The 9,282-nt window shown below is 34.2% G+C and overlaps 1 pseudogene; it reads left to right on the top strand.

The window, feature by feature from the left end:
• The first annotated feature begins 2,102 nt into the window (after positions 1 to 2,102).
• Positions 2,103 to 7,847, top strand: LOC110681899 (annotated as a pseudogene).
• The last annotated feature ends 1,435 nt before the right edge of the window (positions 7,848 to 9,282 follow it).

Here is a 9,282-nt window from a genome sequence, read left to right as displayed (position 1 = left end):
AGGGCTTGTGCTGCATCCACATTTCAAGCCCAAAGGGCCTTTCATGTGAGGGAGAGTGATAAAGTATATAACATATTCCTGGGCCTCAACCATCAGCTTAACCTTTTAGTTGAGATGGTCCATTAACACATATTCAAACCAAAATATAGTACATCTTTATAGAGTTGGAACCTTAATTTTAGAGGCATGAATGCATGCATGATATATTGATATGGGGTCAATTATTGTTCTTGTTCCCATCATGATTGGAATGGAAAAAAACCTACATGGATCGGAGTAGGAGTATTATTTATAAAATCATGTCATGAAGATTGAGTACAATTTGCCCTAAATCCCAATTGCCTTCACCATATTGCCAAATAGGGAGAAAAAAGAAAAACGTTTCAAAATTGGTCCCCGTTTGTAGACAATATTGACAATAAACAATATAGAAATGAAAATGAACCCAATATTTGCTTATTTGTTGCATATTCTACTATGGTGGAAAGCTGCTTTGTGCTCGGATTGGCTTGACGGAAAAAGTTGACGTGCATGGATATTGACTTTTCGATTTCAAAAGCCTTCTTACTTGATTTGGTTAAGACCACATTAATTTAAATGAGAAATCATTTCTTTGATCCAAATCTTAGAAGTATGTATACATTGTAAAATGTTTGGTATAAAGAGTGATGTAGACAATATTTAATTTTATATATATTTTGCATCACCTTTGAAATAATGATACGAGTAATTTGTTTGTCAATACATACTAGCACCAGATTATCGAGAATATTGTCACATATAGATGTATTATATGGTCTTTTTTAATCAGAGACCAATAAAACTTAGTTAGGCTATATGAATAGGTATAAAATTACTCTATCTGAGATAAGTGATACTAATTCACGTGTTTGTTGTTTTCTTAGGAATCCTATCAATCGGTCCACCAACTGAACGTTGAATCCAATTCAATTAACACCTCTATCAAAGAACACTCTTTTAACAACTCAAATATGAGGAAAAAAATTAATAAAAAAAAAAACCTAACAAAGATTTGATCCCTTCAAGTAACGGAAGGGGTCATATACTGTTATAAAACTATAATTATATAATTCTTCCTATAAATGGCATAAATCACAAGTCCACTTATTTCAATCCTATTAAAAGTGGAATTGTCAAAGAAAATATGTATAAATATATTTTACATATATATTGATGCAACAAAGAAGCTAAGCATATTTTACCACTAGCTTTTAGTCAAGTGTATTTCACTATCTCCCTCCCACTTCTAAGTTGTTTGCCTTCTAATCAATTAGAAAAGCTCCTTTATTCTCCATTTCTCATGGAGAAAATGCAAACTTATCCTCTTAATAAACAATTAGCAAGTGATAAACTTGTAATTAAATGACTTAATTTTGCATTGTTTAAGGTAAAATCACTAAGGTTGTGTTTTATTTTATTTTATTTTAAATAACTAAGGTTGTGTTTTGTTTGATGTAGAATGTTTTTCAATAAAAGTAATTTTTCTATTTTTATTCATATTTTTATTTGGTTTGTGAAGAAATGGAAAACATTTTTTCCATTTGAATAAGAAAAACATTTTCCTTTATAGCAGAAGGGAAGCCATATTTTCTTCCCTCTTCCTTACCTACTTTTTTTATTTTTTGGGGAAAAACTTTCTACTCTTATTATTAATTTCTCTATATATAACTTCTTTCTACTCTTATTGTTAATTTCTTTATATATAACTTTTCTTACGAAGAAACAAACAAAAGAAAACTAATTTGTAATTGTGGTTATCATTAAAAAAAAAAATATATAGTTTTACATCTAAATCAAACAAAGCCCAACATCATTAGTTGTTGTCTTACTTTAAAATCGCTAACACAACTATCTACAAGCTAAGTAGTGTACAGTGATAATAATTTTATAGCAAATAAAAATCGCTATTAGTGTAAAAGTGAGGAATAGCTCATGTAATTATTAGAGTTTTTCTTTTGATTCTGGGAGATCATGTGATCGATTAATATTCCTAGTACAAATTTGTCACATGATAATTTATCAAGGTGATAAATGTGCGCATGCTCATTGCCTCATTCTCATTCTCCTATATATATATGCAGACTTTGCATTATTAGTCTCAATTCAAACTAAACACAAAAAATATATCACTAGACATTTCACTCTCATTCTCTCTCCTCTATTCTCTTTCTCTCTCTAACTTTCGTTGTTCTTATAAACAATGTCAATTGTTGATGGACAAATTCCATCGCCAATGTCCTTTTCTACCACCATTGTTGTTGATTCTGATTCCAATGGTCACCTTCCTATGCCTAACCTCATTGAGAAGGTATGTTTTTCTGCATTTTTTCTATTTTTAAGCTCAATTATGCTTAAAATGACTATAATCCTTTTATGTGTTAGCTAGTGTGTTACCCTTCATGTCAATATGTCATACCGTAACTTATTGATAAGTTAATAATTAAGGTATGTTTAGCTCACCTTATTTTAGGTATTTATTACTAATTTTATGTTAGATTAAAAAAAAAAAAAAAAGTTCAAATCTAATTTATTATTTTTTGCACAATTTTTAGTCGGTTAAGAGTTATTTATTATGGGGTTACTCATTTGGTAAGCGCTTTTTTTGTGCGCGAGAATACCCATAATCAACCAAGTAACCCCCGACCAAGTAAGCTCTGAAACCCCTCTATAAATCACCCCTAACCGACCGAGTAATCCGAATTACATGATGTGGTTGGCCACATATAAAAATTTGTGTTAATATTGTTAAAAAAAATATAATTAACCAAAATTAGACAAACACTACTTGAATCCTTCGGGCTACTATTTTTGACATGTGAGAAAAGCTATCCCAAATGCTATTTCTACCACTAACCGCTACTTGAATCACTACCTAAATTAATACTCTTATAGTTTTCTTTATTAGTGTTTTGACCAGGTAAAAACGCTAATTGTTTCTTCAAACGCCACTACTAAACAAGGCAATTGTCTTTATAAATTTGCGTACATAATTAGGGTAAACTAAACCTAGCCTAAGTTATCCCTAATGACACAGAGGGATAACTCAAGTGGTTAAAGTTTCCCTTCATCAATTATTATCACTCGCCTTTTGGCTCTCTAAACACCAAAAAGTTCTCCCTTGTATGAAAAATTGTCAAACTCGCTCATCTATGGTTGTTGTGGATTACATAGAGTAGGTTGGATATAATTAACGGGTTTTTCACCATATACCCCTAAGTTTTTTTTGTTTATTCGCCATATACCAATGAATTTTTTAAAATTTATCATATATACCTTCGAGTTTTCACAAAAACACACCATATACCCTTGATGATTAATGATACTTTATCAATTATTAGGATTAATTATGACTCGAAACCACCCTAAATACATACCCATACATCTGAAATCACCCATATATCTTTTTCCCACCCCCAAAATCACCTCAAATTTTGTTTTCTCATCCTCAAAATTGATTATACGGATATGATTTTGGAGATTTGGAGTGCTTTCAAGGATTGACGAATGAGAGGAGTGGTTTTGGGGATGGAGAGAGAGATTCAGAGATCTAAGGTGGTTTTGATACATAATTAATCAAATTCCACTAGTGAATTTTTATATTAGAGGTATATAATAAATTTGAAAATTTTGTAGAGGTTGTAAATAAAACAAATATCATGAGGTTGAATTTTTTTTTTTTTTTTTTTTTCTATTCTCAAAACAATAATTAGGGATAGGGAGTAAAAAGAATCCGGAAGATGAGGAAAAATTTTGGAGAAATTTAGAGATATGGAGTAATAATGTAGCATGTATTGCATTACATCCATTTTTTCAATTGTTACACACATGTAAATTTAAATAAATTGTATTTTGATGCATATATACTTTGTGAAGGAGTAGTGACATTCCGAGTTTATGTTGAATTTAATTATCAGTCAAGGCGATGGAGCACATTATTTCTTGCATACAAGACACTGGGAGTGGTTTTTGGAGGACTTGTGACATCCCCACTTTATGTGTATCCTTCAATGTCTTTGAAGTCTCCCACTGAAGAAGACTACTTGGGAATTTATTGTATTATGTTTTGGTCTCTTAGCCTCATTGGGGTTATCAAGTATGCTTGCATCACACTCAAAGCTGATGATCAAGGGGAAGGTATTATACTAATTTAACGCGTTCATAATTGCACTTGTATGTCACAAAGTAGAACTCTGAAATTGATCTACGGAGAATAAGTATTATACTAATTTAACGCGTTCATAATTGCACTTGTGCTGCACTAATGTGCAATCTAGACTGGTGGACGTTCTGCATAATTGTATGAATAAAGCTTCAATTCTCTCTTGGTTAATTTTTTTTGTAAGGAACTAGTGTATTAGATTCTTGGGTTGTTGTTAACCTGCTGTTTGTGTTTATAATAAGTTTGATAATCAGTTTGCTGAATGTTTGATGGATTGCAGGCGGTACATTTGCTCTATATTCGTTACTTAGTAGGCACATGAGAATTGGGTTTCTTTCCGCGAAAGATGGGGATTCTTCTGGAGTTACAGATTCTAGACTTTATGAGGGTCAGGAAAAGCAGAGTAAACTTGGCAAGATATTTAAGGAAAGTATGGTGGCTAGAAGGGTATTACTCTTTATCTCAATTTTGGGCATGTGTATGTTGATTGGTGATGGCATACTTACTCCTGCAATCTCAGGTTTCATGTCTTGCAAAATTATTCATCTTCTTCTATTATTGCTATCTTGTTTTGGATTGCTTCGAATTGATTTTTTTATGTTTCCTTTTTAGTGTTGTCTGCAATACAAGGCATAAGAGCTCCTTTTCCCAAAGTAACCAAAAGTAAGTTTGGGTTTTTACCAAAGGCTATGTTCTTGTTTTGTATCCTATTCTTCAGCTGGAACTGTTTTCGGGTTATATAATTTTTAAGAAAGATCATGTTCCTGTGATTCAGTTCCTGTTGATATTATCTTCTGTGTTGTTGAACTTTTCTATATCACTACTCTTGCAGCTGCAGTTGAAGTCCTTTCGGCTGCTATTATCATACTTTTGTTCCTACTACAAAAGTTTGGTACTTCGCGTGTGAGCTTCCTTTTCTCACCTGTAATGGGTCTGTGGACCTTGACAACGCCGCTGGTTGGGATTTACAGCATCATAAGCCACTACCCAGGCATATTTAAGGCTATATCACCACATTAAATAGTCATGTTCTTCTTGAAAAATGGGAGGGATGGTTGGCTGTCTCTTGGAGGCACAATCCTCTGTATTACAGGTGAGCCTCAATCGCTACAATCACCCATTTGAGAGTGGTTTGTAGTATTTTAGTCTGTAGATCTACATTTATAATGAACTTGGTTATACATATAATTGTTAACTTAATATAATAGTCACAACTGATCAACCTTTTTGATATAATACCGTATAATTTTTGGCACTTTGAAGTTTGAACATAGAGCAACACCTGTGTGCGCGTTTACATAAACAACCATTACTATTTTGTGCAGGTGCTGAAGCCTTATTTGCTGATTTAGGTCATTTTAGCAGACGTTCCATCCAGGTTTGATAATCTTGCCAACGATCAGTTTTCTTTTTACTGAAGGAATGTATATAAGATTGTTGAGTTCTTATAATCTTACATACGCGTTCTTCTATTCTTTCTTTCTAACAAATCTATATTGATGTTGGCTTTCCCTTTTACAAATCCTTTCCTCCTTAGATCAATGACTTATTCTTGCTTTCCAGCTTGCATTTCTGTTCACAATATACCCCTCTCTTGTTTTCACATACGCGGGGCAGACAGCTTATCTCATTAGACACCCACAAGACCATGAAGATGGATTCTACAAATTCATACCAACTCAAGTCTATTGGCCTATGTTTGTTGTTTCTACGCTTGCAGCTGTGGTTGCTAGTCAATCATTGATATCAGCCACCTTTTCAGTTATCAAATAATCTGTGGTGCTGGATTATTTTCCAAGGGTTAAAGTGGTGCACACCTCCTGTAAGAAAGAAGGCGAGGTTTACTCCCCTGAAATCAACTACATACTCATGGTACTCTGTGTTGCTGTCATACTTATCTTTGGTGATGGACAAGATATGGGAAATGCCTTTGGTAAGATAAATAACACTCATTGACATGCTTATATATTTAGAGGTGCTTTTGTTTTTTTGTTTTTTTTTTTTTTTTTGTGTTTTGATAATTTGACTTTAAAACTATGCAAGTCAACTCAGATACTTGCATAACTAATAATTTCTTGTGTGCACATTATTATGATTAAAATTTCACTATCTTGTCTGAACATTTATCCCTTGATTAGCTTGTTGAAGCATGTATTGAACTTTGAAATCGATACAGTGTTGCAAATGTATTATATGCAATGTTTTGGTCTCAGTCTACTTAGGAGTTTCATTTTATGTAGATTTGCTCCTAGGTTAGAAAGTTGGGACTGACTCGATTCTGTCTGGGAATTTTATTTGTGCTGTTGTGTATCATTTGTCTAAAAGAAATGGAGCTTAGTTCAAAGTAATATGAATGAACTTTAAAAACATAAGTACGTATGTATATCCTATTAAAAAAAATTTGAAAAAAAAAAAACGAGCCTAAGCTTTTACCCAAGAGATGGGAAAACAAGCATCTAGAAAATCTGATCAAATATAAATGTACCTCTGGTTATTTTCATTAGCTAAGGAGCATGCCATGTCCTTTCTCTGTGTTTAGGTGGTTGATCTGTTTGTTAATTCTGTGGGTTGGGATTCTTGGGACAATGTGACAACTAATTTTAAACAGTCGGAGTAATTTCGTTGCTATTCTGACAATTAGTCTGTTACCATGGCGGTTTAATTTATTTGTTGCTGCATGTACTGATCCTTGTTAACAGGTGTGGTTGTCAGTATGGTCATGCTTATAACTACCATACTTCTGACTCTAGTCATGATTGTAATCTGGAGAACCTCACCAATATTAGTATTCCTTTTCTGCTTGACATTATTCCCATGGAAAGCGTATATGTCAGTGCTGTACTGATCAAAATTCCTGAAGGCGGATGGATCCCTTTTGCCATTTCCATCATCCTTGCATTGATCATGTTTGGCTGGTATTTTGGCCGAGAAAGAAAGATAGGCTATGAGTTAACACACAAGATAGACGTCGATAGACTTCAGGAACTGTTGTCTGATCCTGGTGTCCACAGGGTACCCGGAATTTGCTTCTTTTACTCCAACATTCAGGACGGTTTAACTCCTGTCCTTGGACATTACATCAAAAACGTAAAATCTCTTCACAAGGTGACAATTTTCACAACACTGAAATACTTGTTGGTCCCAAAAGTTGCACCACATGAGAGGATTATAATCACTAAATTCGGCCTAAAAGGGATATATGGGTGCGTAATTCAGTATGGTTATGCAGATTCTCTGCATCTTGAAGGTGGAAACCTTGTAAATCAGGTTACAACATGCTTACAGCATTATATAACACATTGCTCAGGGCCTTTGTCAGCTGATCAAGCGAGTATCCAAGACGAGCTTTCTAGCTTGGAGGAAGCCTTGAATGTTGATGTTGTTCATGTTCTAGGGAAAACAAGGTTTCATTTAGGCCAGAATTGCAGCTGGTTTGACAGAATTATGCTTGCATTTTATGAAGTCATGCATAGTAACTGTCGGTCTTCTCTGCCTACGTTAGAATTGCCACTTCCCCAGCGTATGGAAGTTGGTATGCTTTACGAGGCTTTGAATCAGGGGACATAGGGTTTTGATACATTTGAGACACGACAATCTAGAACTGAATCGGGTGTACAGTATTTATTGTAAATCGATTATGAAGTTATGCTAATGATTTTTCATGAAATGCTATCTTTGTAAAAATAAAAGTTATCTATGCTTTTATTGATATACTTAATATTGTCAAGGGAGTAAAAATCAAATATATAAGTGTGTGAAGGTAACTATATATCTTCTTCATAAAAATTATTTTATGATCTATTTAAGTATAGATTCGAAGTTACCCATATAGAAGAGTAAAAGTTACCCATAAGTAAATTAAGTTTAAATATTTCAAATTGAGGTAATTCATTGATGCAGATTATGTTGAATTTAAAGAAAACTCCTTATAGCATATAAATCCTAGTGTTTGGGTCAAGTCCATTGTCCTAAGCCCATTGACTTGGAATTATGAAAATATCCCTCCATGATTCAACCCATCATTAACAGAGTAAAGAACGGATTTACCCCTAATCTGTCCAAACAAGTATAACTTCTGTCACCTGAAAGTACATCTATAAATAGCTCTCCAATCATTAATGATGGTAACTTTTTTCTAATTCTCTAACCTTCTCTCTCTGCTTTCTCTCTCTATAAAGTACATTTCCTGACTTAAGCATCGGAGGGGCTCTCCCGGGTCACACCCCCGGGGCAGCTAACCTTCTCTATTTTGCAGGCCGAGCTCTCGGACATCAAGGCGGAGCCCTCAGACATACCTTTGCTAGGCAGAGCCAAAAGACATTTGGACAATTGGACACAAGCTCTAGGACATCTTGATACCTTACTACCCTAAAACTCCCAGGAGCATTCTGTTTCCAGAAACAGGTGGCGCCGTCTGTGGGGAAAACTAACAAAAAGTCATGGTGAACACTAGGCGTCCCCGCAACACATATCAAGATGCCACTAGAGAAGCTCCGAATCTCTCAGCTCGGCATAAGCATGAAGCCGAGGAAAATATTAGAGGCAAACTCTTATACAAGCTGAGCTCTCATCATGTTACAATTCACTCAAATGAAATGAAGAATTAAAGAATCATGGGCAAGCCGAGCCCCCAGCTAGTCTACATTAGGCTCTCGGCATGCCCACCCAAACATTTACGTCTCAATAAATTACAACAATAAATGAGTGATAATTGTTGCAATTTTGGTACGTCTCAATCTTAATAATTAATTCAATTGACGAAGTCTGTAATTTTTGTTTATCAAGTCTTTTGATATGACATCCACTTGGAAGTTGGAAGTATTTAAAGCCTAGTACTTATGTTGGTTTATGAATTTACCCAAAGCAAGATGCATGCTTGCTTGCAACAATGTAATTGTAGGAAAATCAATGGAAATTAAGCCAATATCTAGAATATGACCTCTAATCAATATGGCTTGTCAAAATGATGTTGCTTCTTGAAATTTGTGTTAGTGGTATTTTTATATAGGGAGTATTTTTTTCGTATGTAAGATAAATAACCCTACCTCATACAAGACAACCTGATCAAATTTGCGGGCTAGATACTTTGAGATTGAGAGTAG

The sequence above is a fragment of the Chenopodium quinoa genome, unplaced genomic scaffold (genome assembly GCF_001683475.1).
Source record: "Chenopodium quinoa cultivar QQ74 unplaced genomic scaffold, ASM168347v1, whole genome shotgun sequence".
Classification (NCBI taxonomy): domain Eukaryota; kingdom Viridiplantae; phylum Streptophyta; class Magnoliopsida; order Caryophyllales; family Amaranthaceae; genus Chenopodium; species Chenopodium quinoa.
The sequence above is the reverse complement of the archived record's forward strand: the minus strand, read 5'-3'. Positions and strand labels throughout refer to the sequence as shown.